At 37.3% G+C, this 14935-nt stretch overlaps 1 long non-coding RNA gene across 1 annotated transcript; it reads right to left on the bottom strand.

Moving 5' to 3' along the window:
- Positions 1-4332: 4332 nt before the first annotated feature.
- Positions 4333-8764, bottom strand: LOC148184959 (uncharacterized). Its single transcript, XR_015774630.1, has 3 exons — positions 8626-8764; positions 5622-5679; positions 4333-4484 (listed from the first exon to the last, which is right to left on the bottom strand). It is a non-coding gene; the product is annotated as an uncharacterized LOC148184959 (long non-coding RNA).
- Between the last annotated feature and the right edge of the window lie 6171 nt (positions 8765-14935).

Raw genomic sequence — 14935 nt, 5'->3', positions numbered from 1 at the left:
GGGACACCTTCCACCATCCCAGGAAGCTCCAAACTCCATCCAACCTGGCCTTGGACACTTCCAGGGATCCAGGGGCAGCCACAGCTGCTCGGGGCACCCTGCTCCAGGGTCTCTCCACCCTCCCAAAATGTATTTATTCCTAATACCTAATATTTCTTTTATTTCAGTTTAAAGCCATCTATCCTTTTCAACATGCATTGAGTAAATAACTTTATGCAAAAATAAAACACTGGCAAGGAGATAATACAAATTTGGCCATCAGATTTACAATATCAGTGTCAGGGTAACTTGAACCTCATTCTATAAACATGTGGTTTATATCAAGCATAAATGTGATTTTTACATAATTAACCTAGAGCTTGATGGGGTACAAATGCAATATCAACATTTTCTGGAATGGGACTTTAAGAACAGTGAGTTTTTTCTTCTTTCACTGAATGACTGAGAACTTGAAAAGAAAAATAACTCTTTTTCTTTCACAAAATTGTATCTGTGAGCTCTGTCAGTTTTAGTGCTCCTATCTTGATCTCTGGCAGCTGAGAGCACTGCATATAAAGTCATTCTTTTGTTATCTTTGCTTTTCAAGCTGAGAAAGAAACCCCAGGTATTTTTCTATTACTCACAGAAGTAGATCTTCATTTTTTATAGCCAAGATTATCATTCACTTTTCATTTCTTCAAGTTTTACAAAGCATAAGGTTTGATTCAGGCATTCACTTTGGAGCAGCCAATTATAGGTGTCATTTTTACAGTCTGAATTCTCTCTTCCACTGTAAGTTTATTTTTATACATCATAAAGTCTCTTCCTATACCACTGAATTTTGCTAAAGGAACTTTAGGGAAAGTGTATAGCCAGGTGCAGTTTCAACTCAGATACTGTGCACTTATGTGTTACTTTTGATTTACAGAAGGAGTTAACAGTGCAATAATGTAAAGTCAAAACCCTCCTAATCTTTCTGCTGCTTTTTGTTCAGGCAAAATGGGTAATATTAACAGCATATTTAATATAAAGTATTTCTGAGCAGCCTTTAGTTAAAAATAATTTGAAAAATTTTAAGTAGATACATAGGAGCAATGAAAAAAACAGAGGATATGTTTACTGCCTCACTTATACAAAGGTTTTTTGTTAATGCTTTCTCGTTAGTGAAAAATTACAAACAGCTCAAAATCATTCCTCACTTTTCAAATATCTTTTTAACATTATGACCTATGTCCACATTTCTGAAGGAATATGAACTGAATTAGCTAACCAAGTTATACTAACTTATTGCATCATATTGTAATATTAATAAAAGGCACATCATACAATTATGCTAATAAATTTAAATTCCAATAAAGTTGTGTCATTAAGGAGAAAGTACCACGTTATGTAATTGAGTCTTCTCCTGCTACACAAATTACAAGAATTATATCAAAATGAAAGCTCCAATTTAATGAATGCTTAAACAAAGCCTTTATCTTTCAGATAAAAGCCCTGTGAAAGTCTAATTACTCAACAGGAAGCTAAAACTGATAAAGAATCTGTTTAAACTTTAGTACCAGAAGACCAAGGAGAGTCAGGGTTAATATTTTTGTTTGTGCACAGATTTCAGAAAACCAGAGACCATTTATCCCCCAGTGAATGCTGGTTCTGTGGATGTTGATCAGACAAGGACCGGAGCAGGCTGCTGGAGCAGCTCCAGTGATGCTCGAGGTTTGAATAACTCCAGGAGAGGAGACCTCACTTTGCACAAACTGTTCCATTGTGCAACCACTCTCACAGTGAAAAAGCATTTTTCCACATGAATGTTTCACACTGTCACCTGAAGGGGTTTGGGAAATTCCTGAGAGAATTCAAGGATGTTGTGGTTGTGCCGGTGAAGTGATCCCTGACTGTCGGGAAGATGTGGTAGCCCTGACTCCTGTCTGTAACAAGGGATTTCAGAATGAGTTTTTGTCTTTAAAATAAAGAAAAAAATTAACTAATTACCAAATAAATCTTAAAACATAATGCCTTATAAGTCTGAGTCTGATAAAGATAAAAATATTTTGTGTGCTTACTCAGACAGTTCCAAGTTAAGAAAGCAAGACGAGAGGCCAATGTCAAATGTGTCTTTTGTGTCTTTTCATTTAACTGCAAGAGGAAAACAGGACACTTATATGCCTCCTTTAGAAATAGAAATAAGAAAGAAAGCAAATCCTTCTTGAGAACTTGTACAGACACACACACAAAGAAAAGACATGTACTCACATATGTATGTGTAGACAAATATAAACAGGTTCAGTATTTCAGAGTTGGTATCACTACGCTGGCAGGAGATTCATTGAATCATGGCATGGATGTGCACTCTTTGAAAACAAGTTTCAACTAATTTTCCTGAGCAAGGATATACCAAATCTGTGTGCAGTGTCAGTGTTCATTATTTTAATGAAAAGAGTCAAACTCAATCAAGAAAATAATGGGATTTAGAAGGGGATTACAGAACAGAGGTATTTTCATCTGTTCACTAAGTATAAAATCATGTCACAGAGAAAGCAAGTAGTAATAATAATAATTGTTATTATTATTAAAAGAATAAATTAAATGTATTGTGTATCAGTTGGCTGCTCATTTTTAAATTAACGAGCCCAAGTCTGTGTAGTTTGCAACAGGCAACTGTAAGCACAGGCCACATTTTCAGCTGTTGTGAGGGTGGCTGGTTAATTTACTTAAAGACATAATTTCTGATGAAACCTGCAGTTAATTAGGGTTAACAGTCTTCCCTCATTTCATTATGTTTCTGTGAACTGCAAAATTTTTCAAGGTAAGTAGGCTAGGAATTATTCAGAGATGTTCTGAGCTGAAGATTGTTTCCTCATCTCTTTCCTTGCCACTCCTCTGCAGCAAATAAAATAACATCTCTGCATTTTCAGCAGTTTTCATACTGATCTTCTTGTTTTTAAAGCAAAGGTTGGTTACACAAGCCTATGGTCTCCCATTTGGGATTCAGTGCCTGATGCCAAGTTGAGTTTCCCATCAATTTTTTGCTTTTCCATAAAGAAAGAGATTTTCAGAAAGGAGCTGCACATAAAATCCAGCTTTCTCCTCCATCCTCAAAAGACAGCAGAAGAAATCTTTCTCTGGACTGAACTTCCTTTACATAATAAATGTGTCTTGTTCTTTTCTTATTTAGACTTACAGCAGGTAATTCTGTTAGGATTTTTTTTAAACTGGGCTGGAAAGTTTTCAGCATGAGTACAATACTTACACGGTGTAATTCAGATGCATGAACACAAAAATGGTCTCATAAAATAAGGAAAATTTTAATTGTGCTCTTTCAAGTCCACAAATTTATACTGCATACTAGCTGACAAAAAATTATGTAATTGATAGACGATTTCCCAATGATTTAATAAACAGAATAGAATAAACTAAATTTCAATCTTAATAGTAAAAACTGACATAAACTATAAAGTCTGTGGTAATATTTTTTAGCTGAATATATTTGCACTAAACCAGTTTAGAAGCTTTGCAGGAGGTTTGCTGGTTTTCCATAAATTTACAGCAGTACATTTGTCAATTTGCCAATACTGAGGTAAAAATAGCAGCAGAGTTTTATCTGTCAAGTTCAATTCTCTTCTTTTTCTGACCAAAATGATCTGGTAGAGTTTTGGCCAACTGAAAAAATCCCCACTGTTTGTTTTGCTAAGTAGACTAAGAACAATTATTTTCAAATAATCAATTTTTGTTCTAGGTAAGCAATGCAGTGCCTCTGAGCAAGCATTTTGTAAATGTTAACTGTGTTTACCCTTAGCAGTGTATTTCCAATCACACTTGATAACACTTAATCTTGTAAAGAATTTTGTTAATATTCCAGGGAAGGAGTAAAGGGCTGCTCCTTCCCTGGGCATTCAGATAATACTGCTGTCACAAACTCATGTGTGCAAAATTGTGAATTTTTTTCCACTGAGTCATGCTCAAAGCTCAGAGAACTCCATATGACCATATCTGAATTTCAGCTTTGCTTTATAAAGCAAATTTCTAGGCAGTTTTCTTCTCTCATGGGACTGACTCATATTTGAACTGGTACTGCTGAGGTGGCTTGAAGGACAAAAGAAACAAAGACTGAAAACAATATCTGGTCTGGCTTTGGCAAGAAAAGAACTGTGCAATTCCACTCAGTTACTCCTGTGCTTCACTGTGACTCTAATTACCTCTAAATACCCTGAATTCCTGACTTCTATGAAACAAAGAAATCTGAAAGAAAATAAAAACCCTGCCTATTTCTTTTTTTTTTTTTTTTTTAATATTTATAACTAAAACCCAAACAAACCCACTGTGGCAAGGCAGGTGAGGAGGGAGGGGGTGACACAAACTCCTCTGTGATAGAAACACTTTGAAATGGAGGTGAATGCCATTGGAAAATGTGTCTTCTCTTTCCACAGGTTTGGAATGCCGAATTCAAATCACAGGACAGTGCTGTCAATTTGGAATCTCTGGCAGCAGGAGTCATTTGAGGAGGATAACTGGAAAAACAAAAGTATGAAGCTCAGCTTCCATGTCCAGGCTGGTTTGGGCTCAGGATGGACAGGCAGACGTGAAGGGCTGGAATGGGGCTGAAGAAATACTCATTATAAACCTTTTATGAGAAAAGCCCTGTTAAAAATCTTTTTATTTTTCATCACAGCTCATTGACCCTGAAGTAATTAGCATTAAATATCACTTAGGGAAATTGCTAATCTGTAATATCTGACACAGTGAATGAAGGAAAGAGGAACTGGCACCGACTCACACAGCTTTGAACTTTCCTTTCTAAATACCACACAGCTTTCCAATCTCGAAGCAAGTAACCCAAGAGGTGACCCCCAGCCCTCAGGATAATGGAATGAGGGATGAAGCTCCTGCTTATTCTGGGAAAAGGCCCTATAAAAAGCTGTCAGTGTCTATAATCATTCCTCTTATTCCAGCCTGGCTGAACGGCACTGCTCTCCTACCCGAAATCTTTATCAGTTTTAAGTCGTGGCTTCCAAGAATTCCAAATCACAACTTCCTGGACGTGTAAGGTGTTGTGAATGTTCCTAGGACACTAAAAACTCACTGTTGCCTCTGTGTAAGCATGGCACTTCTTCTGTCTGGTGACACTTTTGTCAATATTGCATTACCCAGGAAATCCCATTTTATCCTAGAATCACTGAAGTTAAGATCTACTGGAGTGCAATTCCTACCTATTATCGCAAATAGGTTTCAACAAACTCCTTTACAGCATTCCTTAGCAAAAAAGCATTCCTTAGAAACCAAAACCAGCTTACACTTTTTCTTCCTTTTTTTTTTTTTCTGAGCCAGAGGGCCCAACAGAAAAGCCTCCAGTCCATAAAACAGACAATAATGGTAAAATAGACAGTTCTTTAAAACAATAAAAATTTGATTTCTGCCAGAAAAGGCTCACATGATCTACAGTGGCATTGTAGATTTGTAGCATTGGCTTTATTCTCAGAGAACCTTTGGCAGCTTTTTGTTTTTAGGTTTTTTTTTTTGATGTAATAAGAGTCTGCAGTCAGGTTTCTAAAATATATCTGTGAACACTGCACAGATTTCTTCAAGTCAGAGCCGTTTTTCAGCCTTGGAGGTGGCTCTGTAGGGTGGAGGGTTTTGAGGCTTCTTACCTCATTTTAGTGGTATCAGTGCAATCCAAAGTAACTCTTCAGAAGTCAATGGAATCATCTAACAAAAAATCCATATACACACATGGAATAAAAGGCTTGGTGGCACTGGAATAAGTCTGTGGCTGTTTGACCATGCTGCCTTCAACAAGTGGGTAATGAAAGTGTTTGCTGTGAGATCGAATCTGTCAGAGCTTTTCTTTCTCAAATCCTGTGTAACACCAAAAGAGAGCTTTTACTCTCCTGTGACATGTTTCATTCCTCGCTCTGTGTGAATTTTTGGATGTTAGAACTTCTTTGTGAAATTTGAAGACAATTCAGGCAGAGGAGCAGCCAAAGCTTTTTTGTACTCTCGGATCCTTTTGTACCAGAGATCTTTGTTACAGGCAGGCTGGCTGGACATTTTCCTGAGATTATTTTTTGTGTGTGATACACTGATGGGTGTGTCTGCCTAAATGCTCTTACTGTTATTGCAGTCACCTCTCAGGATGACACCGAACCAAATTTTTCATCATTTTCTCTATTTTTCATTATTTGACCTTTTTTTCACATATTGATTATTTTTTAGAAAAGTTTAGCTACTTTAGACTGTTCTGCAATAATTCACTGGTTGCATTAAAATCCTCAGATCCAACATATTAATTAAATATTTTTAATGGAAGACTGGGGGCAGAAAGTAAGTAGCTGAAAATCTCTTTCTGTACCAGTAGATGATGTAGCTTTGCTATTGTGATATTTACCATATTGAAAAATATTTCTGCATGCCCACCTCCTCCAGCTGAGCTTTGTCTTTTATTTCCAATTTGTGCTCAGTATGTGTGGATGCATAACAAAGCAATGGCATCTTTTTAATGCCATTTAACCTTAAATGAGAGTTTCTGCAGATATTTTGAAAGGACTAGTCGACCAAGTTGCTCAGTTTGGCTCCTTTGACCAAACAAAAAGCAAGAAGGGCCTTTTTAAAATATCTTTGGATCACAAATCTTTGTCACGGATCCAAAAACCTACTCATTTTAGAAAAAGTAATGCATTTGCTTCATAAGCAGTTGAATGTATTAGTTTCTCCCTCTAATATTATCTTCTCTCCAAGGTTTTTTATTTATTTGTTTCATTTTTCCGTGGCTTTTCCTATATAGAGTTTGGAGGGAGAATCCTGTCTAATTTATCCCCACTGTGACTTAATCATGATCAGTTGTCAGGTAAAAAATGAAAAGTCAAAGGAGGTGATTAATTTGATTTAGTCCAAACAGATGAACTACCCTATGTACCTTATGGACTTTTCAAAGGGAGAAAGAAAAAAAGAAAAAGGAAAATATTTAAAAAAAAAATAATAATTAAAAAAAAAAAAAAAAAAAAAATAAAAGAAAAGGGAAAAGCAAGCACTTTAAAAGAACTGTGGTTTTCCAGGCTGTGGGAGTATTTACCCTATATTCCACTGAATCCCTACTTTTCACTAGTTTCTAATAGCATCAATAGTAAGAAGAGCCAGTTTCGTAACATTTTTAACATCTTTACAGGAAATGCTCCAGTTAATAGCTCAGTACAGTAAATCTGATTTGTGAATTTGATCAGACACCCCCAGATACAAACACACTATACACACAAAACAAGAAATTCATCATTTTTTGCAAGTCACAGTCAAGACACTTCCTGTCATCTGAAACCTCACTGACTTAAAGATATACTCAAGTCTTATACATTTAGAGAAACTCCTCCCATCTCCCAGCTTTTGAAAAGCTTATGGTTTAAATAGTTATATATTACTTAAACATCTTATATGAAAAATATTGTTTTATTTGAATATAGGATATTTGAAATACTTCTGTGAATGTCCTAAAACAGAGAAACTACTAAATTTCAGTTTTGAAAGAGAAATATTTGGCTCCTTTTTTGTTGCCTTTTTTGGGGGGTATTTTTTGTAGTTGTGTTAATCTTATTGCCTAATGGGTTAGACTTAGTTTTTCTCAAAAAATATTGGCAAAATTGGCTTATGGATTCTTTATAAAAGTCTGTTGATTTTCTTGTTAGGAAAGGCTTTATTGCAGAGGTTTGTCGGGGCTGGGGAAAATCCAGATTAATCTGACAGGGTTTTCTGGTTGGTTTTGTTGTTGTTTGTTTTGAGGTACTTTTTCTGATGAGAAAAATGAAGTAATATAGCTCTCCTCTGGTCTTTTGGAACTGTGGTGGCTCTACTGTCCCTTTCAAAAGGTGCAGTCCAGGACTAAAATTTTCTGCTGTAAAATTGCCTAGTGCTCCATTTCTTGATATTGTCAGTAAAAAAAAAAAAAAGGTGTCCTTTCCATTCACATTTTTATGCTTATCTTGAGGCTACACAATACTCACTTCTTTTTTTGGCCAGACATAAAATTTACAGACAGCCTTAATGAGGCCTGTTTATATTCAAGAGAATCTGACTTGTTCCAGCCATACATCTTTGAGTTCTGCAATTTGTTGACATGTAATTTGTCAACATGTAATTTGCCAGGGGCTCAGGGGATGTCCTGGGAGAAATATGAGGGCTGAAACCTATAATAGGCTGTGTCAAAACTTTGCTCCGTGCCCTCCTGAAGTGAAAGTGAATTTCAGAGGCTCAGCTCACCAGCTTGTGGCCACACATCCACAAAGAGAGGTGTGATGGCCCTTCCTCCATCCCTGTGCATATTTTGTTGTTGTATTTATTTGGGTCTGTGTGTGGGATTCCCAGCACCTGAAGGGTGTGCAAATAAAATTTGCTCATTACCTGTATTCCTCTCATCCTGTCATATTAAAACAGCCATTTTATTTTGCCATTTGTTGTCAGGCATTTCTTACTGAGCTATGGAAACCTTCTGCACCTCCTCCATACCTCTCATTCCCCATTTCTCATTGCAGAGTAGAAGCCAAATTTAAGGTGAAGCTTTAGGGAAAGGAGCTTGCTTTTTTCCTCCCATCCATCCTCCTCACCAGAGTAAGACTTAACCCACTGTCAGCATTTAAATTGTTTTGCTATAAACATAAAAGACTTTACCCTTTTCTCAGCAAAACAGCTGCACGTGGACAACTTCTCTCATTTCCTTCTCTCTTAATTCACTTTTCAAAATTTTCAGGGGTTTCCTTCAGCAGTTTCTGTGCAACGCTTTTAAGCTGAATTTTTACCAAAGCATTCCCTCTGTTCTCCTCAAGAAGGCTGGGGTTGGTTAGTGGCAGCACCAATCTTCCTCCACATTATGGCATTGTGCTAATTAAGCTTTACAGCCTGGTTGTTTAATTAACTTGAAGTCCATGACACAGCTGCTGCCTGAGTGCTGCACTGAAGTCCTTAAAAGGCTTTACAAAAGTCAGGTGAGCATTAAATGATCCACTTTCATAACATTTTCCCAAGTAATTTAGATACCGATTTAGACCACAACTGTGGTACTGTAGCTCAACAAAAGTACAATTTTGTGGGGCCCAAATGATGTAATTTTTTGATACTGAGGAAGCTTTATGGTAATGGCATTCCAAAATGTCTTAAATTAGGCAGCTACAAATCATTGGTTACTCTGAACATTTGAATTTAAGTGATTTCATTAAGCCTAATATAAAAAGAGCCTGCCAAATTAATCTCCTCTTGGATGCCAAAATTGAATGTTTTAGGAATAATATTTTTAAATACAGATGATTATACTTAAAACAATTAAAGCAATCTCACGGTTCATTCATTTTAAAGACCTTTAAATCATTCCAGTCTTGAATCTAATTTTAAACTTGCAAGCATTACTGAAGCAACTTGAAGTGTTTAATACAATACATATGGGATGACAATGTTGATAACTTCCCCTGGGCTAGGCTGAAAACAAATGGGATTTTGCAAGTTGTGCCTGGAAGAACAGTTCTTCCCCTAACAGCTGAAAATCAGACAAGTTTCAGAGGAATGTTATTATTTTTGTTAAATTCATTGTAAGCTTCTTAACCAAATCAGCCTTACTCTGGTACCACATTTTCCTTTCAGTGGTCATTTAATACACACTGACACTCATCCAATGATTCCAAGACCTTCAAAAGGAATAAGACACAAGCCAAGGAAGTACCAACCTTTAAGAGGTTGCCTATGCACATCCACCTTCCCAAAACTTCACAAAAACCTCATAAAAAAAAATCCCACAGCAATGATACCATACTTTTTTCAAGTTTGCTGTTTATTTTCAACCATTAAATCATCTTTAATCCCTGCAATTAGAAAGAATGGGTATTTGATAACAAGAAATTCTTCATCCCTGGAACATTGCTAGGTTGAAGACTGACAACCACCCATACAAGGTTTGTGCTCGTGTTTCTGGTTTGAGATTTCCTGTTCAGTGACCACAACGTGCACAATTTGCACAGCTACACATTTCCACCTTCCTCTCCCTACTTGGAAGTGATCCCAACTGTAAGTGCAATAATAGAAAATAACTTTCTTTTAAAAAACCCTTTATGTTCATTCCATGCAAGAAATTCCTTGAGTAGCTTTTCACGCTTGCTACGGTTACACATCAGGGCTGCTTGCCAAATTATTCTTTGCTGCAAGGGGAAAAAAGGCAGGAGAGAGCTTGAGTTAGGCAAGAAAAGAACTTGCACAGGTCCTGTTCTCAGTGACAGCAGCTAACCAGGCATAAAAATGGGCATGGGGAGAGATAAGAGCCTGCCTGACACTTCCATCTCTGTCCCATCCTCCTTGCTCCCTCTGGAACACTCGGAGCTGGTGCAGGGGGCAGTCTTAGTTCAAGCCTCATGTTCTGTTTTGCTTTGCAGCTACCTGAATTACGGCAAAAACAGCCAAAGATGCAGGGGGATTGCACCCATAACCCGTTTCTATAGAGCTGGAGTCCAGAATTCCTGTCTTCTGCAGGGATTGCAAAATAAAGCAGCTCACAGTGCTCTCTCTCGGTCTGCCCCTGCATTGGAGTGTCACTCCACTTCCAGCAAACACCACGTTTTTAGCCTGGAGAGTTGTAGGAAATGGAAAGAACTAGGTTATCAAAAGAGATTTAGACAAAAATTTCTGATAGTGTTGATTTAATTTCTAAATATTTGTGTAATGCTTCTGCATACAACTTTGAGGCCTAATTTTACTTTTGAAACAGCACTATTTTATATAACTCAATTAACAAAATGTGTTTCCCCCCCAGCACCTAAATCATTACAACAGACCTAGAATCTGAACATTCACCCGTAATTATGAAAATTACCAATTTCACAGCATTGTAAAACACATTGCTTCTGATCCTGACCTAATATGTAACCTAGACTTATCTTCAGTCTTGTCATGCTTCATGTGGGCGTGAATTGCTTCCATTTCACTTGCAGCCTTTAATTTAATATACCAGTAACACCTAGGAGTAATCCCTAATATTTATCTTACTGTGGATTGTAGATAAATCTCCTGTGACTGTATTAGTAGGTACAGTATTTTAATTTTTGTGAAAAACAATTTCTTGTTGTCACAGTGTGGCTGGAAATTATTTTCTGTTCTCTCTTCTCTCCAGAAGCATGCCAGGGCTGGCTGGGATTTAAAACTTAACTCTTTTATTATTGTTTTTCCTTTCATTACAGCTTTGAAGAGGGATTTGGGTGAGGCCAAAGAATTATAAAACTTTGCTAAGAAAGTTGTAACTGAGAGGAAGCATTATGAAATAAACCTGATGAAGTTTGCTGTTTAGTTTTGTAATTCCTAATGAGGAAAACAACTGCGCTCCTGTTGTAAGCGGATAAAATTCAGCCTCTGCAGCCTCTTTCTGAAAATAAAGAGAACCCAGGGGATGCAGAGCTTAAGTAGGAGTCATATAATAACTGTTTTAAGTGATGGTGAGACCATTAGTATCAGTGCTTTAGCTGAGCTCCTTGTTTTGCTTTCAGAGTTGACTCCTCTGTGATGAGTGGGGTTTGAAAATATATATTAATTGGCTAAATCCTTTTTATTTTTTCAGCTAAAAAAACTTGGTTAGCAAACAGCCACTGGCTACCCCACAGTGACTATTACAAAAGGAATTGCCCTGATGACAGTTTTCAGATTCTTAAGGACTTCTTGAGGACTAGGTCCCAGCACTGAGTCTACCTGATACAAATATTATCTTGACAGAAGAGTTACATTCTGTCAAAGGCTCAAAGATTTATTTATTTTCCCTCTCCTCTCCCTTTCATTTTCAGCCATTCCTGGTCTTTGGAAGCTGCCCATTTGCTTCAACCTTTGTTTTCTCTGGTCTCCTCTCTGTGCCTGCCCATTGCTGGTCTGTGCAGGATTTTGTGGGGTCCAGGTTCAGACACCCTCTACTGTGATTTTCCCACTTGCAACAGAAGCTGGAGTCTGGGCAGAAAACATTCCCAGGACTCATCATCTCCACTATACAGTCTGACCAGTTAGTGAAGCCTCCCAAGGTTTTTCTTAATATCAACAATGTGGTGTGCAAATGACCAAAATATCAAGCACATCTAACTCTATAAATTTATTTACCATTATTACTGTACTAACCTAGACAAGTTTGCTTTGTCCTGGTAGGTTCTGTCTCATTTTCTTTACAGTTTCTTCTGGAGACATCTCTCTTTACAAAATTATCCAGTTACGGTAAAGCATCTTTTTGTACCAAGCTTTCCCAGTTCTCTGGGATTTATTTTCTGGGATCTATTATTTATTATTTATTTTTTTGTTAATTATCTTTGAATTTATTATTAGAAATCTATTACTTAGCAATGGGAATGGAAGAGTTTATTAACCTGCAATTTAAAAATGTAAAATTTTCCTTTTATTTTTGTTACAGGCTTAAAATAACTGAACAACCTGTCAATTTTTTCCCAGTCTTACAGTACAGTTCATTATTGTTTATACTTTACTAAAGGTGAATTGCTCACTCCTTATAATGATGTTATAAAGAAATGTTTAAAGTCAACCCCTGCCTCACAGGGATGTGGCTTCCCACTGATGCAGATCTGTCACCTATATTAATTCTGCAGAATTTGTTCAAACAAACCCCTCCTTCCTTGCCCTGTGCACGTGTTGAACTCTGCAGAGTAGGAACATGTCAATAATCAATTTAATGCAGTTCATGGCACTAGGAGTTGTTCACCACAGAAATGAGGAATTTGTGCTTTGCAAAGCTGCGTGCTCTTAAGAAAATCCACTCTGATGAACAGTGGTGGAAAAATGGCATTCTGCGAGTTTGCTTTGAGTGAGCCTATATAAAGCACACTGGTTATGTATTATTAATGCAATAAGCCAGAAGGCTTGAGAAGAAAAGCCCTCTAGGAGAAGGGAAAAGGTAGCGTGGGAAGGCTTCATTTACATCGGGTGTTATTCAGCAGCAGCGCGTTTTCCACCCAGCGTTTTGCGGTGGCAAGGCTGCTCTCTGAGCCTGGGAGTGAAGCCTGTGAGCAGGAAGGATTGGGGAAGACACAGCCTGGGGAAAGTCATTGCCCTGAGCAAACTCTCAGGTAGGGGAATCAAAGGCAGAAATCGCATCCTCTGATGGGCTCCTGGCAGCGCCTCTGGTTTGCTCAGAGGTGTCAAACCCTCCACAAAGCCGAGGCTGCAGGATGAGACCAGCACTGGCAGCTTTGAACAGAACCTGGAGCAGAGATTTGTCTGAACCTGAGCAGGGAGAAAGTGCAAAGGCAGCCCTGGGATCTGGTGATGATGATCCTGACTGCCTGACTCTGTGGGAGGCGATCTGAGAAAATCAAGGTGAGGACCTCGTGAATGAGGAGCTGTATTTCAGAAATGCAAGCAATTGTTAATTGGAGCAATGTAGCACCAGCCCTATCTCTGCCAAACTCTTTGAATTATAGTTATCTTCATTCAAATGTACAATACATTTTCTTTCACTCACATGAGCTCAGTTGCAGCAATCCATATTAGAATTACTGCCAGGTGTGAGGGAGAGGTAAGAGCAAACAGAGAAATCAAAACAAGATTTCAAAACAAGGTATTAACTTTCCAGCTCGAAAATGGAGCTGTAGTTTTATCGTTATTTTACACTATGTCTTCCTGGCTCTGTTTTTGAAAGCAGTCCAGCATAGTCACATCAACATTTGACAGCAGAAAAGATGCACGTTAAACTGCATTTATTCATGCATTTCCAGGAGAGAAGATGCTAGTCCATTTGTTTTGCTAGGTGCTAGCAACACATTTGTAGACTTTAATTCCTCTTACTTTATGCCTACAACGAAATTCACAGCTAGCAAACAAGAGCTGCAGACCTCAAAGGAAATTAATAATTTGTGAAATAATGTCTAGCTGGAAAATAATCTAGACTCCTCTTCTTCTTACAGAAAGGAATGCAGAGTCCCAGAAGTTTTTTGTTTTTTGTTTTTTTTTTAAGAAAGTCAACATTACTTTGCATGAAAAACAAGAGATTAATTTTCAAATTTTCCAGTGTTTTTTGTTTCCAGTATGTAAATCTGAGTATTTGCAGAATTCATTATACTTCCCCAAAGGTTCTGGAAATGTTAAACTAGCATTATTCAATTATGTAAAGCAGCAGGAAAGCCTTTCTTCTTTGTGTCTTGATATACATAATAGCATAAGTCAATATTCATGCCAATATTAATTGAAAAATGAATGCCATTTTATTATTGTTATCAGAAATAATAAATATAAAACCCTGATTAAGTTGATAGACAACATTCCAGTTTCCCCACTTACAGGATTATTTTCAGTGCTTGTTTATACTAGTCAACTAGTCATGAGTCAAAATCAGCTTTGCTAGGGAACCTTATTTAAAACCTGGGCTAATATTTGCCCTTGTTTTGTCCCTCAAGGAAAGTTCAGTAGGCTCCTGTTCATGTGAAAAATCTCCAATTACATTTTAAAGAACCCTTCCTTCCCATGCCTCAGTAGCTTTTACTCCAGACACCCTGACTTCCATTGAAATATATGGATATAACAAAGATATTTCCTAGGGTTTTGAGGTTTTGTCTTGTCTGATAATTCTGTTTCAAATGAACACACTCAGATCATTCAGACTCTTGCCCAAAAGTGATTATAAATACATGCACAAATCTGAGAACAGAGGAACATCACAGATAAAATTTAGGCTCTTGAAGTCTGAGCTAACTTCTCACTCATTAAAATTAGTTTTAACTATGCAAGTTTAGAGAACTGATAAATAATTAATAGACATATCCACAGCTCTGTCCAAACTGATTTTAAACACAATCATGTTCTGTTTAATCCTCAAATTAGAAAATGTAAGCTAGGGATAGGTGACTCTTCACTAGGGAGCTCAGGGCTTGCTTTGCCATTACCCTGACAGAATTTCACTGACCTGTGTGATGTTCATGATTTTCATTATTAAAATCAGGCTCAAGGCCAAGGAATGAGGTGA

This window comes from Pseudopodoces humilis, chromosome 2 (genome assembly GCF_049639895.1).
Source record: "Pseudopodoces humilis isolate 2021_Gansu_Grassland_sample_001 chromosome 2, ASM4963989v1, whole genome shotgun sequence".
Lineage (NCBI taxonomy): Eukaryota > Metazoa > Chordata > Aves > Passeriformes > Paridae > Pseudopodoces > Pseudopodoces humilis.
This window is presented reverse-complemented; position numbering and strand designations above follow the sequence as displayed.